Raw genomic sequence first — 23,406 nt, forward strand, 5'->3', positions numbered from 1 at the left:
ACAATACCATTCTTAGCACCCACGACAACTGTGAACCCTTTAGACACCTAAAATCCAGCACGGTAGCCAGTCCGTTGTGGTGGGGTCGTCATGTACCCTCTTGGTGGTAGCCCCCTGACCACGCAGGGATCGCACTACAGATGCCAGAGCTGTTTCCTCCCCATGCATGCCAAGGAGTTGTCGCCTCATCTGTGCCGCCTTCAGTGGGCCCTCAGGGCCGTGTATCTCTGTCGCTCCCCTTGTGCCTGGGGGCAAGCCTTCCTCTGTTGCCCGCTTAGCAGTTGGGGGCAAACCCTCTTCTGTCGCTCCCCCCACGCTTACTTCGAGAGTGACATCTGCTCCACAACCGGGAGGCTCGATCCCTCCCCCTCCTTCTCCGCCGGCGTTGCCTCCGCCGGTTCCTCTCTCGCGGAAGGGGTCCCTCGGGGCTCTCCCTTCTACATCTACATCTACATCTACATCTATACTCCGCGAGCCACCTTACGGTGTGTGGCGGAGGGTACTTATTGTACCACTATCTGATCCCCCCTTCCCTGTTCCATTCACGAATTGTGCGTGGGAAGAACGACTGCTTGTAAGTCTCCGTATTTGCTCTAATTTCTCGGATCTTTTCGTTGTGATCATTACGCGAGATATATGTGGGCGGTAGTAATATGTTGCCCATCTCTTCCCGGAATGTGCTCTCTCGTAATTTCGATAATAAACCTCTCCGTATTGCGTAACGCCTTTCTTGAAGTGTCCGCCACTGGAGCTTGTTCAGCATCTCCGTAACGCTCTCGCGCTGACTAAATGTCCCCATGACGAATCGCGCTGCTTTTCGCTGGATCATGTCTATCTCTTCTATTAATCCAACCTGGTAAGGGTCCCATACTGATGAGCAATACTCAAGAATCGGACGAACAAGCGTTTTGTAAGCTACTTCTTTCGTTGATGAGTCACATTTTCTTAGAATTCTTCCTATGAATCTCAACCTGGCGCCTGCTTTTCCCACTATTTGTTTTATGTGATCATTCCACTTCAGATCGCTCCGGATAGTAACTCCTAAGTATTTTACGGTCGTTACCGCTTCCAATGATTTACCACCTATGGCATAATCGTACTGGAATGGATTTCTGCCCCTATGTATGCGCATTATATTACATTTATCTACGTTTAGGGAAAGCTGCCAGCTGTCGCACCATTCATTAATCCTCTGCAGGTCTTCCTGGAGTACGTACGAGTCTTCTGATGTTGCTACTTTCTTGTAGACAACCGTGTCATCTGCAAATAGCCTCACGGAGCTACCGATGTTTCTTCTCCTACCCAGCCGGATGTCAGCCAGTGGCTGAAGGTTCCGCCACCTGCTGGTCGTAGGGCTTCTGCGTCGTCGTCAGCCTCTGATGCTCCCTCAGAGAAGCTCTCCCAGCCCTCTCACCCTAAGGGCCGACGTGAGAAGAAGGAACGGAATGTGTCCAAGAAGAAGGACCTTCCGGCGGTTTCAGCACCGCCTGCTGTACATAGTCCTGGCTCCGGGGATGAGGTGGAGATCCTCGCCTCTGCCGCGGATCTCGCCCTCACGGAACCCTTGGGGGCCTCTCCTATGGACTCAGCTGACTCTCCCCCGGCGGCGGCAGTTGGCTCTGAGGCGCTGTCTGCCTCTTAGTCGCATTCACGCCCTCCCAGTCCCTTCCTGCTTCCATTCTCCAATGGAACTGCGGTGGTTATTTCCGCCACCTGCCTGAGCTCCGGATGCTTCTGAGTGATTCCCCTGTTCTCTGCAGGAAACTTGGTTTCCGGCACTGCGGACCCCCGCCCTTCGCGGTTATCGGGGATACTATCAGAACCGCGCTGCCTGTCAACGAGCGTCAGGTGGGGTTTGTCTTTTTGTTCACCACTGTCTGTAGCTCGCCAGTACCCCTTCAGACGCCTTTAGAGGCAGTCGCTGTCAGGGTTGAGCTCTCGCCGGCTATTACTGTTAGCTCTGTTTGCATTCCTCCGGATGGGGAGCTCCCCCAACATGTCTTGGCTGCGCTGCTGGCTCAACTCCCGCCACCTTTGCTGCTTCTGGGCGATTTCAATGCCCACAACCCTCTATGGGGTGGGACTGTCTCCGATGTCCGCGGTCGGGCCGTGGAGCAAGTGTTGGCTCAGCTCGACCTTAGCCTCTTGAATACCGGTGCTCCCACGCATTTCAGTGTGGCTCATGGCTCTGTCTCGGCCATCGATCTCTCTCTTTGCAGCCCCGGACTTGTCCCATCCCTCCACTGGAGAGTGCATCCTGACCTGTGTGGTAGTGACCATTTTCCCATCTATTTGGCACTGCCCCAGTGTCATTCTTCTGGGCGCCTGCCCCGCTGGGCTCTCCACAGGGCTGACTGGCCGGCTTTTATTTCTGCTGCAACCATTGACTCTCCCCCCCAGGGTGACATTGACGGGGTGGTCCGTGTCTTAACCACATCCATCATTTCGGCGGCCGAGGCTGCCATCCCCCGCTCTTCTGGACTCCCTCAGAGGAAGGCTGTACCCTGGTGGTCGCCAGAGATTGCTGAGGCTACTCGCGACCGTAAGCGGGCTCTCCAGCGTCATAGGCAGCACCCGTCTCTGGAGACCCTCGTCGCCTTTAAGAGGCTCCGTGCCTTGGCAAGCCGTCTTATTGCATGGCGTAAGCAGGTGTGCTAGGAGCGGTATGTCTCCTCCTTGGGCTCCCATGTCTCCCCCTCGCTCGTGTGGTCCCGGATCCGGCGGATTTATGGATACCAGACCCCTATGGGTGTACCTGGGCTCTCCTTGGACGGCGCTGTCTGCACGGACGCTGCCGCCATTGCTGAACAGCTTGCCGCGCACTTTGCGAAGAGCTCGGCGACTGCATCTTATCCCCCCGCCTTTCGCTCTCTAAAGGAGCGAGCCGAGCGGACGCCTTTCTCATTCCACACGTGTCGTTCTGCAAAATACAATGCTCCTTTCAGCGCGAGGGAATTCCTCGCTGCCCTCGCCAATTGCCCTGATACAGCACCAGGACCAGACTCCATCCACGCGCAGATGCTGTAGCATCTCTCCAGGGACTGCCAGCGACACATTCTCGCGATATTTAACCGCATTTGGAGCGAAGGCGTGTTCCCGTCGCAATGGCGAGAGGGTGTTATTGTCCCTATCTTGAAGCCCGGTGCTGACCCGCTGGCGGTGGACAGCTATCGTCCCATTACCCTCACCAACGTTTTGTGCAAATTGCTCGAACGTATGGTGGGGCGGCGTTTGTGTTGGGTCCTTGAGTCGCGCGGTCTCCTCGCTCCATCCCAGGGTGGCTTCCGTCGGGGCCGGTCTGCAGCGGACAATTTGGTGCGGCTGGAATCTGCTATCCGTACGGCCTTTGCCCGACGTCAGCATCTCGTTGCTGTATTTTTTGATCTGCGGAAGGCGTATGACACCACATTGAGGCATCACATCCTTGCTACGTTGCATGAGTGGGGTCTTCGTGGTCCGCTCCCGGCTTTTCTTCAATCCTTTTTACTACGCCGCTCTTTCCAGGTGCAAGTGGGTGCCGCCTCTAGTTCATCTTATATACAGGAAAATGGGGTCCCGCAGGGCTCGGTGTTGAGCGTCTCGTTATTTCTAGTGGCCATTAATGGTCTGGCTGCAGCCGTGGGGTCGTCGGTGTCTCCTTCTTTGTATGCCGACGACTTCTGTATCTCATTTGGCTCCACGACTACAGGAGTCGCCGAACGCAGGCTGCAAGTAGCCGTTCGCAAGGCAGCATCATGGGCTATGACTCATGGTTTTCAGTTCTCTGCAGCCAAGACCTCTGCAGGCGTCGGACAGTCCACCCTCATCCTGAACTTTACCTCAACGGGCACCTGCTTGAAGTGGTGGACACTTGCCGCTTCTTAGGACTCGTGTTTGATGCCCGGCTCACATGGGTTCCTCATATTACTCAGCTGAAGCAAAAGTGCTGGCGGCACCTCAACGCCCTGCGCTGCCTCAGCCACTCATCTTGGGGTGCGGATTGCCGCACGCTGTTGCGATTGTACAGAGCCCTTGTGCAGTCCAGGCTCGATTATGGGAGCCTGGCCTATGGGTCTGCATCGCAATCAGTGTTGAAGTTGTTAGACCCCATACACCACTGTGGGGTTCGGCTTGCAACTGGCGCCTTTCGCACGAGCCCCGTGGATAGTCTACTGGTGGAGGCAGGTGTTGCCCCGCTGCGGATTCGCCGCCACAGACTGCTCGCCGACTATGCTGTCCACGTGCATTGCTCGCCGGGCCATCCCAATCGTCGCCTGCTTTTCCCTGTCACCGTCCTCCATCTGCCCGACCGGCGACCTCGGTCTGGGCTTTCCATAGAAGTCCGCGTCCAGTCCCTGCTGTCGGAACTGGGGTCATTCCCTCTTCTGCCTCCCTTCCGGGTCCATGCACCTACGCCTCCCTGGTGTTTGCCCCGGCCGGCCGGCCGTCTGGACTAGGCACAGGGACCCAAGGACTCGGTTCCGCCTGTGGCCCTCCGTCGCCGTTTTCTTGCTCTCCTCGCCTCATTTTCGGACTGAGAGACTGTGTACACTGATGGTTCCCTGGTTGCTGGTCGCACTGCATACGCTTTTGCTCACGCTGCCCATGTTGAGCAGCGCTCCTTGCCGGCTGGCTGCAGTATTTTTACTGCAGAGCTGGTGGCCATATTGCGTGCTCTTGAGCATATGCGTTTCTGCTCAGGTAGGTCCATCGTGATCTGCAGTGACTCCCTGAGCAGCCTTCAGGCCATCGACCGCTGCTACCCCTCTTTTCCTCTGGTGTCCTCTATTCAGGAGTCTGTTTCCGCCATTGCCCGTTCTGGTCGTTCGGTGGTCTTGGTTTGGGCGCCAGGTCATGTTGGCATCCCGGGGAACGAACATGTTGACAGGCTGGCCAAAGGGGCAATCGACACCCCAGCTTTGGAGATCGGCCTCACAGCTCGCGATCAGCAGCTGGTGTTGCGCCGTAAGGTGCTTGGGATGTGGTCTGCTGAGTGGCGAGGCATGACAGCCCCTAATAAACTGCGGGCTGTCAAGGAGACGACCGATGTGTGGCGCTCCTCCCTGCGGTCTTCTCGCAGGGACTCTGTCATCCGGTGTCGGCTCCGCATCGGCCATACCTACCTGACGCACGGCCATCTTTTGCGTCAGGAGGATCCCCCCCTGTGTCGGTGTGGGTCCCGGCTGACGGTCGCCCACATTTTATTGGAGTGTCCCCGACTGGGCACCCTCCGGCAGTCATTTAATCTCCCGGGCAATTTGCCTTTGGTTTTATGCGACAATGCCTCCATGGCTGATGACGTTTTAAATTTTATCCGTGTTAGTCCTTTTTATGGCTCCATTTAGGGAGGTCCTGCTCATTTCCCTTTGTGTGTCTCTTGTCCTCAGGTCTCTCATACTTGGTTGCCGATTTTGGTGTGTCGTTGATTGGTTGACTCTTTCCCTTTTTTGTTGTCGTGGTCAGTCAACCAGTCTCCGGTCTTCTTCTTTTGTTCTCTTTCTTTTGTCTGGTGTCTTCGTGTCTGTAGTGTTTGTTACTGCATTTGTGTTCTTTTAGGGCCTGGGGGGAGTCTCCTTCCCCTTGGGGTTTTACCTGCTTCGTGCTTTTATGTCTCGCCTGTTTTTGGAATGGGGGACTGATGACCTTAGCTGTTTAGTCCCCCTTAAACATCCCAACAACCACCACCACCACCGCAGATTAAAACTATGTGCCGGACAGAGACTAGAACTCAGGACATTACCTTTCGCGGGCAAGCCATCTACCAACTTTTTTTTTTTAATCTTATTTTGTTCGCTTTCGTTCGTTGCATCGGCTCGCGGCGGACGTCGTAAGACACCTGTTTTAAGTTCGTTGTTGATCGATTAACTCAGTGTTTTTATTACAGAGGGCAGCTAACCCTCTGACCGAACACGCTGAGCTACCGTGCCGGCGATCCAACTGAGCTACCCAAGCATGACTTACGCCCCGTCCTCACAGCTATACTTCTGCCAGTACCTCATCTCCTACCTTCCAAACTTTACAGAAGCTCTCCTGCGAACCTGCCAGGAAGTTTCACATCAGAGCACACTCAGCTGTAGTGTGAAAATTTCATTGTAGATGTAATTAGTAATTTTCTAGAAACGGAATAAAGCATTTAAAAACTAACAAAACGGAACAGTTCTTCTCACTATTTCTTGATAGGTAATGCGGGATGGAATAACCCATACATAAGTGATGTTCCTAAGGCAACTGAAACTTCTGCAGACAGTTGTCTTGGTGACTTTATTGGATTTCATAATCCCGTTAAGAGCAGATACAGGTCCCGTTACAAAATGGTTACTCTTGTTTCACCTCGTACTGATCGGAGGGAATATTGTGAAAACGTAAGAAAATGTTTTTGAAACCCCTACCACGTACTGACCGTCACGAAAACTGGAACCCCCACTAGTGGACATCACGGACTACGTTGACTACCACTGTTATGTGATAACATATTTCTCTTTTTTCGGGAATATTTTTCTTAACATTGATAGTCTATGTTATATCCCGTCAGTTATTTGGCAATCAAGTTAACAAATATCGTCCACCAGTTCTACATAGAGACTTCAGAAAGTCAATTACGCACGTTGTCCCACACTCAGACCATAGCCCAACAACAGTGGCGGATTCTCAGAACAGACTACATGTTCAGGTTTTCCTGTAGATAAAGTTCCGCTGCGCTGCAGATAACAAGTGCACCACAGGGATTGAGAGGGAAAGGTAGAAATCACGGCTATGAAATGATTGTCACAAGTCTCTGTGGTTTTGTTCCAACTTGGTGACGATCACCCGATAATTAACTACGCCAGCATGGAACATTTAGCTGGGAGTGGCGAGTGCTCGACTTCTAGCCAGGGGGGAGTGAGTCTGGAGGGCCCAGCATCCCACAAGTTTGGCAGAAGGCTATTTACGGTGTCTCAGCTCCAGGAAATAATCCTGTTTCCCGAAATGCTTATTGTGGACAGTTTCTGGCGCTAATCCTGCGATCGACACAGCTTCCCCCTGAGGGAGCTCGAGGGTGAAATTAGCTTCTGTGTATGAATATCAAAAAGCAGACTGCCTAAAATCTCTTGCCTTGCGTGAGAATGTTCATTGCTTCTCTCCAAAATTACGCACTGTCCAATCCAGGGTCATGAACCGTGATGACACTTTTCGCGAAGTTTTACTTTGGAGTTACTGTTTTTTTCCCCTGTTTTCACGTAGAAACAAGCGGACATATTCGTTCGTCATATCGCCACCAGAAATCAATAAACCTCGACCCCCCCCCCCCCCCCCCCCGTACTCCAAGTGGACTTCGGGAATTATGAGGGCTTTGGAGAGAGTTTGTAATATTAGATTTGGCTCCTGTATTTCATCTAGTGCAGACGATCGCTAGCGCTCTCTTGTTAAGGAATGAAAGTTTTTTTGATACAGTAACGTAATATCTTTTTTGAATAGGGCAAATTCAACTCTTTCGTTTATGCATCTTGAATTCTCAGTTACCTGTATTAAATATTTGTCTCATTTATCTTCTTTTTGTAATCTGGACAGATTCTTCTTCCTGCAGTTTTCCAATTAAACGTACTTCTTTCAGTTTGCTACAATTTTCAGAACATTTACCGATACTGTTCATTTCAGTTGTCCACTTGAGCAGATTAAATAACAGTTTTGTATTCTCCATCCGACTTACATTTTGAGATCCTTAACCCCTCCACTCCTGTTAGCCAAATGCTGAGACCTGTGTTGAGAGATAGCTTTCCAGCCGCAATGAATTACTTATTGTTTGATTTCTTAAGTATTCCATGAAAAGTTTTTATTCATGCACATCTTATAGCGTGATATCTTCGCTCGATAAAGGACTGAATTTCTTTTCATTATTCGTCATTGTTGCTGTACAGCATCACATGTAAGTGAAACATTACATGCTATTTTAAAGAGGTTGCAGGGGTAAAGACTGATTGGCTAAACTTTATGTATGGTTGATTTCGGCTACGAAATTTATTTTTTTTTAAAATTGAGAGCATAACGGTGTCTCATTTTGTTTTTGAGTTACTGATTATTGATTTTTATATTCGACGGATGGTCGCGCTCCGTGTGCGCGATTCAATCCACGAGGACTTGTCGACTGCTATGAAATACTTCTCATCCGATTTCACGAAAACTGTTCACTGGAAAAAGAAATTGTTATTGGACATCTAACAATACGGTATCTTCACTCGAGAAAGGACTTACTTTCTTCTCATTATACATCATAGTTACTGCACCGCATCAAATGAAGTAAAACATTGTACGAAATTTTAAAGAGTTGGGAGAGGTGAAAACGCATTGCATAAACTTTGTGTATGGTTGATTTTAGCTCGTACACTGAAATATATGAAATGTAGGTAAGATATTGAAATTGTACCTAAATTTGAGAACAGAACGGTACCTCGTTTTGTTCTCTAGTTACTGATGTTTATATGCCACGAAGGAGCACGCAGGACGCGCCCATTTCCGTCCCTGAGAATCGGGAATTACGTAGTGATAACAATCGATGGCGAGTGTTTTTTTTTTTTTTTTTTTTTGCCAATGACACATCGCAAAGAGGCACATTTGTTGTATGATAAATACTCGAAATGTTTTTATTCACCGAGATATGAAAGTAACTCGCCCACATTAGTGAGAGATTGGCAGCTCAGGTCGTTTACAAACGTCATCACTCTAGGAAAACCCAAGCTCAAGGCATATACACCTGGAGAGCGGAAGAGCAGGATGTGTATTCACGTCCACGGCAGCGAAATGATTGTGTTCTGCAACTTCCCTATGGTAACGTGACCCTTTAATACTGAATCTAACCAACTGCAGAGGTGCTAGCGTCTTTGTGACAAGTGGCCAAGCACTGTTTCAAAAGATATAAGGGTTACAGAGGTGGTAATGAATGTCAAACGCTAACATGTTTTATAGCAGGAGTAGTTGGTGCACAAGGTACTGAACCTTATTTCGACTTCTTCTAGATCTGTTAACATGCTGGTTCTGTCATGCGTCCCATGTAGGAGCATTCCGAATACTTTGCTTTTAATTACTGCGAGCACTAAAGCAGCTAAAGTGCGCGTCATTTATGTTGGCGGCCGAGTTTAGGTTCGTTCTGCGCATCTGACGTCACAAAACACAGTCTGCCAATGAACAGAGAACGACGTTGCCAGATCTCGACTGCAGTGCAGAGCATGGACGAGAGTCTTCAGTTTTAGAAACGTTCAGTCATAAATAAAGTAATGGAACAAAAGCAATGTCTTGATAGCAGACTTTCTTTTATAGAAAGTTTGGAAAAAGCATTCTTTATACCAATTGCTTCATATTCTATTAATTAATTAAACCAAACAAGAAATAAGACTCCTAATTCAGGCGATAGCAAGGAAAGGTGTGTTTGCATCAATCACACGAACTGCTTTTTCGCAATAAAGAACAGCGGTAATTGTTTATTTCCTATTGTACTTCGACGAAGCGTGAGTAATTCATAGTCATACCAACAGTGTTTGTCAGTATTTTGCGTGACGTGTTAGTCTTCATGGGGCTCTGTAGTCAGACGAGTTGCGATAGCGTAACGGTTAAGGTGATAGCCGGCACGGTAGCTCAGCGTGTTCGGTCAGAGGGTTTGCTGCCCTCTGTAATAAAAAAACTGAGTTAATAGATCAAGGACAAATGAAACAGGTGTCTTGGTGACGTCCGCCCTGAGCAGATACAACGAACGAAAACGAACAAAATGACGGGCGTCATCGGACGTCCGCCTTGAACAAAAGCAACGAACAATATAGAACAAAATGGTGGGCTTCTACGCGAAAGGTTATGAGTTCAAACCTTGTGCGGAGCGTAATATTTTCATTATTTAAAAACAATATCGAAGTGCGTTACTTCACGAACTATATTCGTTTGAATGCAATTTTTTTAAATTTCTAGTGCTTTGTCTCCTTATTTAAAATAAAGCCAAACGTGCTCAGTGTAAATAAAACTTTTGTTACAGTCGGGAAAGACGGAATATTTCTCAATATTACATACGGCACCTATCTGGTACTTAAATTAAATGAGATATTGTTATACACTAAATTTTATATGAAATTTAGCTGTCTTGTCCACATTTCATTGTCAACATTGTGGCAACTAAAATCGACCATACGGAAAGTATACTCTATGGACTTTTACCTCTGCAAACTCTTCAGAATTTCGTGCAATGGTTTACTATATTTAATGCATAATAACTGCGTTGAACATCGAAACAAAATTAAGTCATTTATGGGGGGAAGGTATCAGTCAAGAAGATGTGTAAAAATCAAATTTTTGGGCCAAATAGTTTTTGTGGAATCGAATGATAAGAGTGTCAAAGCAGTCGGAACACGATGTGTCTGCACAGGCGAGCAGTGCAGTGACAAAATCGCGCACAGCGCGGAATGCAGGGAGCACGTCTTTGTAGCAGCGAAAGGGCTAATGCGGCCGTGGTGGCTCTACTTCATGAACTGCGCGCTCCCCCCTAAACGTAAGTTTGCGAACTATACTATACTATGGCGCTGCTTCTATTGGCGCGTGCGTCGTTTGCAACTGGCAACACAGCAATCTCCCGCGTCTGGGCGTGCATGCGCGAGCCGCCAAGATAAAAGAATTGAACTATAGTGGCACATCCTCCCTTTCTTAACAGTAGGAAGGTAATATCCACGATTATTCTGTTCTGAAGAATTATTGAACAATTACTGAAAGCAGTCACGTTCTTTAAATATTTAAGAAGATACATACTAAATTATTTAAAGTGGAAAGACCACATGGATCTAGGAAAGGCAAACGCCAGACTGAAATTCATTAGAAGAATCCTCAGGAAGTGAAGGACACATGCCAACGAAGTAGCTTTGAAGTCTCCTGCGCCACCGATGGTTGACCATTACTCTTGAGTTGAGGTTCACTATCTTTTGGTTAAAAAATGGATTTTTTTAAATTGCATTTTTGGATCCATAAAAGTGCTCAGAATCCGCCAGTGAAATTGGTTTTTCCGAATACGGAACGGAAATGTTTGTTCTTCACGGTTGAACAAAAAAATGCACCTGCCTGAAATCGGCCTTTTTCACGCACCAGTTGTTTTCCTTCGGAGGACGAGTTATTGTACTGGTGCTTGGGAGGAAACACACCAAATTAAAATGAAAGTTTGAACGCGTGTGTTTGGAAGTTATCTCCTAAGCATTTGCATTTTCGTGCGAAGACTGTGGAGATTGCGACTTTACTGGCAGTGAGCAGCTTCAACGAAGGGTATTCAGCATTTCTGAAGACCATGACAGCAATGGACGTCACGCTGGGACTCTATTCGACGCAGTTCACCAAGCATTGGGGACGAACACCGGATTCAAGCAACCGAAAAAAATGGTTCAAATGGCTCTGAGCACTATGGGACTCAACTGCTGAGGTCATTAGTCCCCTAGAACTTAGAACTAGTTAAACCTAACTAACCTAAGGACATCACAAACATCCATGCCCGAGGCAGGATTCGAACCTGCGACCGTAGCGGTCTTGCGGTTCCAGACTGCAGCGCCTTTAACCGCACGGCCACTTCGGCCGGCTCAAGCAACCGAAAACCGCTTGTCACGGGCCGTGCGAGCGGCTCTGGAGCATCGCAGAACGCCTTCCATGACGAAGAGGAAGGACTAGGTTATGGACCTGGAATAACCGATTGAACGCGTTTTTCTCGAAATGAGGTTTTTCTATTGCGCGGTATGATAAATTCAAATCTACTGAACCGATTGGCATGATTCTTTTTTTCCGATGACGCTAACTAAATTGTCTAGGAGTTGCACCACTTTTATTCCGATCCATCAACTATAAATATTTTTACTTGGCCGACGAAGTCGGAAAATCGATGAAAAAAAAACCTTTTCTTCAAATGGCCGCCATTTGTTTCCTATGGTCCAAATAACGTAAGCGCGGTACAACTCCTAACGAATCTTATATAGTTCGCTAACGTCAACTAAATTTTGATTTCAGAGGAGCCGGCTGACCTGTGACATACCGCGCTTGGAGGCCTACATCGAAATTTTGTTGCATTCCAACGCCAATTCCGCCTTTGCTCTTCCACATTTCCGGTGGAAAAAATTCCAGTGTGTAGAGGCAATATCAATAAACATTTTGACCAAATTTGACAGTGATATCTATAACACATTCCAAGGAAAAAAATCTCAAAAACATGCTTTTCTCGGGCCAAAGATAGTAAACCTCCCCTTCAGTCTGAGACGCTTACCATGTAGCATCGAAAGAGGGAGTAGAGAAATTCCAAAGAAGAGCAGATTTCTTCGCCACAGTTTCATTCAGTTAGTGCGAAATCGTCATGAGGATACTCATTCGAATCCAGTTGCAGTCGCCACAGTCGTTGTACATCAAGTTACTTTAAATAAAGAAAAATATATATATTGTTTCCTCCTACGCAAATTTCTCAGTATGATGATGAAGGGGAAATGCGAGTGATTTGAGCCCACATGGAGGCTTGCCATCGATCGGCTTCCCCCATCAACTTTCGCGACTGGAACAGAGTCGAGAGGAAGGGACAACCGTAGGATATACACCCTCCGACACACGCCATAGGGTGGTTAGCTGGGTATAGATGCGGCTGTTACACGGCCTGTGGAACGATCATCTAACAAGGGGAGGCCACGTCCTTTGTAACGTAGACTTACTGCAAACTTCGTACACTCGTAATACTCCATGGCGACAAGAAAATGTGTAAACAGTAGCGCGTACTTCTCAAGCGTTATTTAAACGAATGTCATTGGGCGTCCGCCCTGAACAAATTCAACTAACAATATACAACAAAATGTTTTTTTTTTAAAAAAAGTGTTTGGCATTCAAGCCACTGGATCGCTGGATCGATTCCAGTAGTCAGTTTTTTTTTTCCAACACAGTTATTTTCTTTATTATTTATATTACAATTGATATAATGGGGAAAATACGTGTAATCGGGTGAACTTTTATTAAATTTACAATGTTATTTGGCAGTCTACAAATTTTTACCATCAAAAATAAAGTAATATTCATAACTATCGACTAGTAAACAACCGAACGCATAAAGTGATACTGAAAATGTATTCTTGTCCGTGATTTGAGAAATCCTTTATACCTGGGAGGCGCCCGAAAGTTTTGGCCGGCACAGACGGCTTTCGAAAGATGTACAATTAATCGTAGCTTTCGACATTACGAATACAGGTTGCAGGATGGAATTTTTCGTAAGCACGTGGAAAACATTAAGTTAAACGGCACCAACTGCATTGAATGAATGCTATGTTTCCGCATACGCAAGGTTTGTTGACGTTTTCCGTGGAAAAACTAACCTAGTTAACATTTTCAAAAACCTCCCTTCCAGACGATAGTTTGGAAGCAAACCATGCATAAAGCAGTATTTTCTTAAAAATCGGTGCTGATAATTGGTTATGCAGTATCGAGTGTATTTTAATAGCGTCTCCCGAGAAGCAATTTCTCTTTCGGTTAAATACGAACAGTTTTGAAGACACGTACAAGCATGCATTTTCAGTATCACTTTATGCGTTTGGTCGTTTATTGGTCAATAGTTATGAATATTTCATTATTTGTGATAATAAAAATTAGTAGACAGCCAAATAGCAATGTAAATTTAGTAAAAGTTCATCCGATTACAGGTATTTTTCCCATTATATGAATTGTAATATAAACAGTAAAGAAAATTGTGTTGAAAAATAAAAAAGAAAAACTGACGAACGGAACTCGATCCAGCGACTTTAACGCCAACCAATTTTTTAAAAATATTTTTAAAAAATGTGATATATTGTTCCCTGAATTTTTTTCAGGGCGGACGTCCGATGACACCCGTTCAGTTTGTTCGTTCATCCATTCGCTCAGTTTTTTTATTAGAAGTGGAACCTATTGGTCTGACCGAACACGCTGAGCTACCGAGCCAGCACCACTGTGCTGCAGCCGCTTCATGGTTAAAATGGCCACGCCCAGATATATATTTGACGACCGAAATTATCTTGCGATTTGTCAGTAATGCTTGAGAAGTACGCGCTACTGCTTACACATTTTGTTGTCCTCATGGAGTACTACGAGTGTACGAAGTTTACAGTAATACCGCGTTCCAAAGGTCGTGGCCTCCCCTTGTAAGTTTAATTTATGATTATTATTGCCCTTTTTAAGTTGAAATTTATGCTGTTTATTTACTTTATTCCAGTGCAAGTTTACCGCAGATTCGCCATTTGTAAACGTACCTGTGGGTTTCATACGTTACATTAAGCTTGATATACGTACTGTCACTAACGTAACTTTCACGACCGCAATAAAAATTACACGCTGCGCTTAACCGGGCGCCGCTACAGAGGCGTAACAACAGACCCTGCCTGTGTGCGGACGCGCCGCTGTGTTCGCCGGGGCTGTCGCAGAACACTCCATTAATGCCTGAATGGGTCAGCGGTGTCTCCCGGCGCTGCGCGGCGCTTGCATAATTAAACAAATTAGTCCCGGCTACAGCGGGCGGCTTGAATTTCGTTTCCCACGAGACAGGGCTCCCTTTAATTTTCTTTACTTACTCTCCAGAATGAATTTGGCTCGATGGGAAAAAAGAAGTGAGTGTCGAATAAAACAAACTTAGAGAAATTCTCAAGTTGCCTCTCATTAAAATTTTCATAAGAGCAATACTTAATCGGTTTTTTTGTTGCTCTTGTGAGGTTTTTGCTCGACAGAAGCAGCACTAACATTAACGCAGGGAAGGCCTGATGCAGTCTGTTTTGCTTGTAGCTCATTATATATTCTTCCGCAGGCTTTCATATTCTTTAGAGAAGGGTTGAATATTTAGAGACTTACTTTATCACATTCACGTATTGAAAAGGAACGCAATTCTTTCTCTGTTCGAGAGACTCGCACAAATGATGGAATTTTTTTATTGAGAATACATGTCAGATGCGTGTGGGGATTCTACAGTCACGCATTACCAAAATTTGCTGTTCATTTGAAGTTAGAAACACACACCGCGAATTCCATGCCCAAGCGTACGTTCCAGGACTATTATTATCAAATAAACATACAATTAACTATATCGAAAAGTGACCATCAAGAACTTTGCACAGAAACAGGAAAAAATCGAAGATATAGGAATATTACCAATCCACTTTCACAAAAACAATTTTATGAACAGGGCTATATCTTATTTGGCATTATTTTATTCAATAAAGGCACCCACAATTAAAAATCCATTTGAGTTCGTAGTGTTAATAAGAAGCAGACGAATCAATTGAGCTGGAACTCAGTGCATAATTACGCGTAGGAGTTTACAGTTAATGACAAGCGGACAAATCTGATAAAGCAAAAGTTGACCAAAACAGTTGCAAAGACAAATTCATGGATGAAAAATCCAAACTGTTTGAGAACAAAGGAAACTAAGTTCGTACAAAATTAAGAATATTCACATCTCTTTCTCAGGTGATTGATTTGAGATCTAGGGAAGACAGTAGAGACAAGAGAAGGCAGATGATGGTTAATTCATACTGCGTTCCAGATTAGTAACTGATGTACGTGGATTGCCTGACAGTCCCAAAAGACCTTGCTGTTTCAGCTAATAGTATGACGTCAGTAGCTGACAGGCTCGGCTTCGTTAAAAAAGGCTATACGGAGCGAATATTGATAAGACAGAGGGACTGCAGGGACCAATTCCTGAATTGAAATGGATGAAGTCTGGTCCTATGAACATGTTTCCGGAAATGGACGGTGTGTATGCAACGGGGCAACATATCGTCCCGCAACACAGTACAGACCTTCATTGCATCAACATATACTGTAGAGCCCCGTCTTCTAAATTTGGTGTACTCACAGTCTGTCTGAAAGGACGTGTGATCATACAAACGCTCAAAAAGGGCTTGAAATGTTGTGTGATGTGGTTGGTCTCTGTGTTTGGTATAACCATGCTGCCTCTCGATCGTTTATATCTGCTTACCCGTACATAAACAGCATCTTGGTTTGTTGCCGACATGAATATTCTTATAGTAAGTTGCGTCAATCACACAGCCTGAAACACACAAACACACGGTACGTTGTCAGAGGGAGTTCCATTCATATGGTTCAAATGGCTCTGAGCACTATGGGACTTAACTGCTGAGGTCATCAGTCCCCTAGAACTTAGAACTACTTAAACCTAACTAACCGAAGGACATCACACACATTCATGCCCGAGGCAGGATTCGAACCTGCAACCGTAGCGGTCACTGTCAGGAATCCGTTCCTGCAGCTTGTCGGTTTTATTAATCTTCACCCTGTCTGTACATCAATCTATACAGAGCTCTTTTTAACGAAGCTGAAGCTTTCCAGATGTATGCGAGCTGTTTAAAAATAAGTGTCCCATATTGTAACATTTGGAAATATTGGTCACAAAAGATAAATGGCATATCTAGAAAGAAATGCTACATTTCACAAGGTGGCTTCCGTCGACTCCCCCTCCCGGATGACGCCCTCTCTCCCTCCATTTCTCTCTCCCATCAACTCTGATCCACACCTCCCCCTCCCTTCCTCTGTCCTTTTCCCAGGCTCCCTCTCCCCCCCCCCTTCCATCCTGTTTTTTCGCTGCCTACCCTCTGCCTCCCTTCTCTGCCCCAATCCTTTTGCATTCCCCTCCTCTGCCTTTCCCCACTTCCTCTCGCATCTTCCCTGCCCCCCCCCCTTTATGAGTCCTCCCCCCCACTTCGTTTTCAATCTCCTTCCCCCCTTTTTTTCTCATCATCTCTCCAGGTTCCACCCCATCTCCCCTTGGCTGTGGTGTGTCATCTTCATGCGAACTTTTTAGTGCAGTGTATCAAGTGAGTGTTCAGTGTTGTGCTTCTTTTCCAGAGTGTTGCGATCAGAAATCATAGTCACTGGGTGTGATTTTTGTATCTCTTGCGAACAGAAACCAGACTGTCGTTGTGTTTTTTTTTAATTGTCTGACTACTATTTTACCTGTCTGCTTCCTGTGTATTTTATTAGAATCGCCGATCCTTTGTTTTATGTTTTAACTCCCAAAATTTTCCACCATATTACGATTTAAGTCACCGTTTTTATCGCCTGCTTACATTATTTATTTTCTTCTTCTTATGTTCTAAAAATTCTGTAGGCTGTAGTGTGGTGTACTAAGTTGTGGAATTGAGACTCAATAAAGGAAAAAAAAAACGCTTGTTAAGATATGGGACAATCTTTGAGCTTGTTAACACCACAGTAGGTGCTCAATATGGGCACTGATTATTTCTACACATTCTTCAGCCCCCTTTCTCAAAGAATCACGAACTCGTGCGCATACATCTGCAAATGGAACTTTATGGTTAGGCTTTGCCGTTACTGTTACTGATAAAAGTGAATCAGCAAGTTTACTGTTACTAGTCACTATTTATGTACACAGGCCAGTGACATGGTGACCAACTGTCAGAAGCCAGAATAATCACCTCTTGAAGCAGGTGTATGAGGTTTTTGAAGGTACTGATGTGGATATGGAGCCATGTCGACTCCAGTGCTGTGGCCAGCTGTGCTAGGTTCCTCAGTTGAGGGTCCATGGCGTGAACAACCCGATCTAGGTTGTTCCACAGATTCTCCATTGGGTGCAAACTTATCCTGGTGCTCTTCGAAACACGAACGTACACTGCAAGCTGTGTGAACGGTCGGATTGTCCTCCCGGTAGATGCCATCATCCCGAAAACGACAAATTGTGTGTATTGATGGACGTGGTCCCCAGGGGTAAATGCATACTTGTGCTGATCCATTGTGCCTTTCCAGAATGACGAGATCACCCAGAGACCAGACATCCACAGACCATAACACTCCCTCCTCATTGTAGGGTGTTTGCTTCTATACGTTTCAGCCGGCTGCTGTGGCGCAGTGGGTTTAGGCACTTCAGTCCGGAACCACACAGCTGCTACGGTCGCAGGTTCGAATCCTGCCTAGGGCATGGATGTGTGTGATGTCCTTAGGTTAGTTAGGTTTAAGTAGTTCTGAGTGTAGGGGACTGATGACCTCACATTTTAATAGTGCTTAGAGCCATTAGAACCATCTCTATACGTTTCACCTCTTACTCGCCAATGGCCATCTGTGCGCTGGAGCATAAAACGTGATTCATGTGAAAAGGAGACCTGTCGCCTTCAATGGACGTCCACCTGCTGTATCGTCGTGCAAATTCAAGGTTTTGTCACGTATCAATAGCAGTCATTATGGGCTTATGAGACATATGCCTGCTGCAGAGACCCATGCGCAGAACGTTTAGTTGAACGGTCGTTGAGGAGTCACTGTTGGCAGTGCTTGGAATCATCTGCACTGTCAGTTGCTCAACAGCTGCATGTATATTCCCCCGTACACATCTCGGCAACCATCGATCACCGCTATCATCTATGGTCGATGGAGCACCATAATTGCCTCGGCGTCGATTTTGGATAGCACCACAGTTTAAGATAGGTAATTTAGATTTGGTGCAATATTTCGGAGCAGCCAAGTTACAGCCAGGTGCGGGCCGGATTGCAGTGAGTTACGTTGACCAGCTGTTGTCAAGTGGAATGGAGGCCACAGGATCATCGAACCACTGAAAAGTGTAAACACAGTAGTTCGCATGTCACAAGCTACAGGCAGAAGGGGCCCACTGGCGCAACTGGGGTGTGGAGCATATGTGACATGAAGCAGTGCGTTGACAAAACTGAGATGCACAGCCAAGTGTAAATAGGTGCCGTCTTCTAACAAGATTCATTCAAGTGTCAGAGCTCTCCTGGATGGGGGGAGGGGGGGAGGTGTTTGTCACACCACCGGCTACACGTGGAGCAGATGCGGTGTCAGTATTCCAGTTCACAGTAGGTCACTGGTTCGACCCTCTGAGGTCGACATGGGGCATTCAAGTGTGGCAGCTCTCCTGGATGGCGGGGCCTATCACACCACCAGCTACACACGGCAGCAGATGGGGCAGTAGCGTTCCAGTCCACACCGGGTCGTCTGTTTGACCCCCTGAGGCCGACACGGGGTAGCCACCCAGCCGGTGGCGGGCCACTCCACCGTTCGTTACCGCCAGCTACGGCAGTGAGGAAAGCGGGCCGCTCTGCAGCTCCCAGCAGAGCAGCGCTGAGTCAACAGGGAAGAAGACCACTGAGGTAGATGTCAGCGCAGCTGTGACCATGCAGTCCTACAAGGCCAACACACAGCAGCGCGTTGCAATGGGACGCTGGGGCGGTGGCCTCAGCATTGTGGGACCCTGTGACGTGGACCGAGGTGAACGGAGCACTGAAATTTAATAAGTAAATCATTTGGAAAGTTTTCGCAGAGTTTTAATACGGCATCTCCTGGCAGTCACCCACTACATTTGGTGTCTTCCCGCTACATTTGGTCATCCTGATACATTCGGAGGCAGAAGTCGCCACCACAACTCTGTCGACACTGTTAAATTAATACTACCTCGTCAAGAGACGTTATAAGGCAGAAGTATACGGGTTGGTTCTCCAAATCTAAAGCCTATGCTGAAAGTTTTTGTCCATATAGTCCCAGTTGTAGTGGACTGACAAGGCAGCCAGTCCACAGTGACGGGTAACCGAAAGGCACGCGTACACACACGCCGACTGGCGTTAAGTCTAAAACAGGATACGTGATGAAAGCTATAAAGAAAAGAACGGAGCTTCTCGTATACTTAACTTTAATTCATTGTGGTACATTTCTGTTGATAATACAAGTGAGACTCTCTCCAGATATGGTTAATGCGCCTTGCTAGGTCGTAGCCATGGACTTAGCTGAAGGCTATTCTAACTGTCTCTCGGCAATTGAGAGAAAGGCTTCGTACGTGTAGTCGCTAGCAATGTCGTCCGTACAACTGGGGCGAGTGCTAGTACGTCTCTCAAGACCTGCCGTGTGGTGGCGCTCGGTCTGCGATCACTGCCAGTGGCGACACGCGGGTCCGCCATGTACTAATGGACCGCGGCCGATTTAAGCTACCACCTAGCAAGTGTGGTGTCTGGCGGTGACACCACACCAGTGGCAATATGTTCCCCATGCGCCACATCCAAATCGGCTCCTATCTGACTGACAGTAGACAGTCAACCGCTCCGTATGGTTCAGCAGAGGTTATGTGACATCACATACATGTGACTGTCTCGTGTGGCAGTTAATGGTTGGGCATATAGTATGCATGGTGTAGTCACATAAATGTGACGACTTGCCAAAAGGAACAGCTTTTGCTGTGCGATGCACAGGAAGAGTGTCAATGAGGCTCTGGACAGCACTGAAAAGCAAGCGATGTGCAGTCAGTAGGTACATGATGAAAGACCCCTAGGATATTGTAAGGTTATTAAAAACAAAAAATGAAACACCAATCGGCCATAAGCATTGGCAAAGACGTTAATTATGAATGCGTGATAAGGCGTGGACAAATGAAAAAACTATCATTCATTTTTTGAACATGATTTTATTACTCACACTCTCTTGTACGTAGAAATTGTGTTAATAAGTGTCATTTGGAGGATGACGGGCTTCAAATGTTTTGTATCCTACATGTTTCGAAACACGAAAAAATTTGATACGAGCATTAAGTATTTTTTACTCAAGTGAATTTAATCCAAGTAAGGAGGATTTTCTCAATTATGAAACACACTAGTGTACTTAGAGTTCGCTGCCTGCACCTACAGTTGAAATGTGATAGTAGTAGTCCGATAGCCTAAAAATTCGTTCAAGCACAGAACATTTGTAATAACGCAATCGTATTATTCCTTTTAAATATGCATGTTTAATTTTCATTTACAACTCAAGTGGTGACCTGCGTGCCAGGACTTCACGACACTGGTTTTGAGTAGAGTTTGGTAACTGTTGTTACAGTAACAAATTTCTATGACATTGTTATGAACTATAAAAACTAATTGTCTGAATTTTCTGTTTTCATGACACACGACGGGGAGCAAGTAAAGCAAACAGGCAAAAATTGAGGAGAAATTTTGGAAACTAATAAGAATTGGACGCCAGTTAGGTACAATTTTCCATAGTAAGCTGGTTTGTTTGGCGCAGCAAGGGCAGGGTGGCTACGCAAGTTGGTTGCATGGTTACGCTTGGTAGCGCCTATTTTGATGTACACTCACGCTCATAAATTAACGATAATTGCAGAATTTGGCGCAACAAAACGTGGCACTACACAAAACTGGCGCTAATAGCATAGGCACTCAGGGAACACACACGACACAGATCTGTAAGTCCAAGGTATTGGTGATAAGTTGAGAAAACCGTCCCGAAACACATGTGCTAGAAAATGTCACTGGTTCCTGCGCATGTACCCCGACATCAATATGGGATATAATCACCATGCACACGTGCAAAGGCCGCACAACGGGTTGGCATTCTCTGGAACAGGTGGTCGAGCTGCTGCTGGGGTATATCCTCTCATTCTTGCACCAGTGCCTGTCGTAGCTCTTGAAATGTCATAGGGGTTTGAAGACGTGCAGTGATACGTCGACCGAGAGCATCGCAGACGTGCTCGATGACGTTTAGGTCTGGAGAACATGCAGGCCACTCCATTCGCCGGATATCTTCTGTTTCAAGGTACTCCTCCACGATAGCAGCTCGGTGGGGCATGCGTTATCATCCATCAGGAGGAAGGTGGGACACACTGCACCCCTGAAAAGGCAGGCATATTGCCGCAAAATGACGTCCCAATACACCTGACCTGTTACAGTTTCTCTGACAAAGACATGCAGGGCTGTACGTGCACCAATCATAATCTCACTCAACACTATCAAACCACGACCTCCATACAGTCTCTTTCAAGGACATTAAGGAGTTGGTATCTGTTTCCTGATTCACGCCAGATGAAAACCCGGCGAGAATCACTGTTGAGATTATACCTGGACTCGTCCGTGAACATAACCTGGGACCACTGTTCCAATGACCATGTACTATGTTCTTGACAGCAGGCCTCACGGGCTTTCCTGTGACCAGGGGTCAGTGGAATGCACGTTGCAGGTCTCTGGGTGAATAAACCATGTCTGTTCAGTCGTCTGTAGACTGTGTGTCTGGAGACAACTATTCCAGTGCCTGCGGTAAGGTCCCGAGCAAAGCTACCTGCGCCGGCAGCGGTGACTGTGCGGTTCTGGCGCTGCAGTCCGGAACCGCGGGGCTGCTACGGTCGCAGGTTCGAATCCTGCCTCGGGCATGGGTGTGTGTGATGTCCTTAGGTTAGTTAGGTTTAAGTAGTTCTAAGTTCTAGGGGACTTATGACCTAAGATGTTGAGTCGCACAGTGCAAAAAAAAAAAAGCTACCTGCAGTACTCCGTGGCCGTCTGCGTGCACTGATGGTGAGATATCGGTCTTCTTGTGGTGTTGTACACTGTGGACGTCCCGTACTGTAGCGCCTGGACACGTTTCCTGTCTGCTGGGATCGTTGCCATAATCGTAAGATCACACTTCGTGGCACTCGGAGGGCCCGTGCTACGACCTGCTGTGTTTGAACAGCCTCCATTTTCCCTAGTATTCTATCCCTCATAACGTCGTCAATATGTGTTCCTTGAGCCATTTTCAACACACAGTCACCATTAGCACCTCTGAAACCGTCAGCACACTTACTCGCTGCATCGTACTCTGACATGCACCAACACGCCTCTGCGTATGTGGATTGCTGCCAGCGCCACCGAGCTACCACCTCAGGTCAAATGCACTGCATGGTCATACCCCCAGTTGATTTAAACCCGCAAACCGCCTACCACAGCATTGTTTCAATATGTATCACCATTATCCTTAATCTTTGAGCCTGAATGTAGATAGACTCCTGGAAATTGAAATAAGAACACCGTGAATTCATTGTCCCAGGAAGGGGAAACTTTATTGACACATTCCTGGGGTCAGATACATCACATGATCACACTGACAGAACCACAGGCACACAGACACAGGCAACAGAGCATGCACAATGTCGGCACTAGTACAGTGTATATCCACCTTTCGCAGCAATGCAGGCTGCTATTCTCCCATGGAGACGATCGTAGAGATGCTGGATGTAGTCCTGTGGAACGGCTTGCCATGCCATTTCCACCTGGCGCCTCAGTTGGACCAGCGTTCTTGCTGGACGTGCAGACCGCGTGAGGCGACGCTTCATCCAGTCCCAAACATGCTCAATGGGGGACAGATCCGGAGATCTTGCTGGCCAGGGTAGTTGACTTACACCTTCTAGAACACGTTGGGTGGCACGGGATACATGCGGACGTGCATTGTCCTGTTGGAACAGCACGTTCCCTTGCCGGTCTAGGAATGGTAGAACGATGGGTTCGATGACGGTTTGGATGTACCGTGCACTATTCAGTGTCCCCTCGACGATCACCAGTGGTGTACGGCCAGTGTAGAAGATCGCTCCCCACACCATGATGCCGGGTGTTGGCCCTGTGTGCCTCGGTCGTATGCAGTCCTGATTGTGGCGCTCACCTGCACGGCGCCAAACACGCATAC

The sequence above is a fragment of the Schistocerca nitens genome, chromosome 6, assembly GCF_023898315.1.
Source record: "Schistocerca nitens isolate TAMUIC-IGC-003100 chromosome 6, iqSchNite1.1, whole genome shotgun sequence".
NCBI lineage: Eukaryota > Metazoa > Arthropoda > Insecta > Orthoptera > Acrididae > Schistocerca > Schistocerca nitens.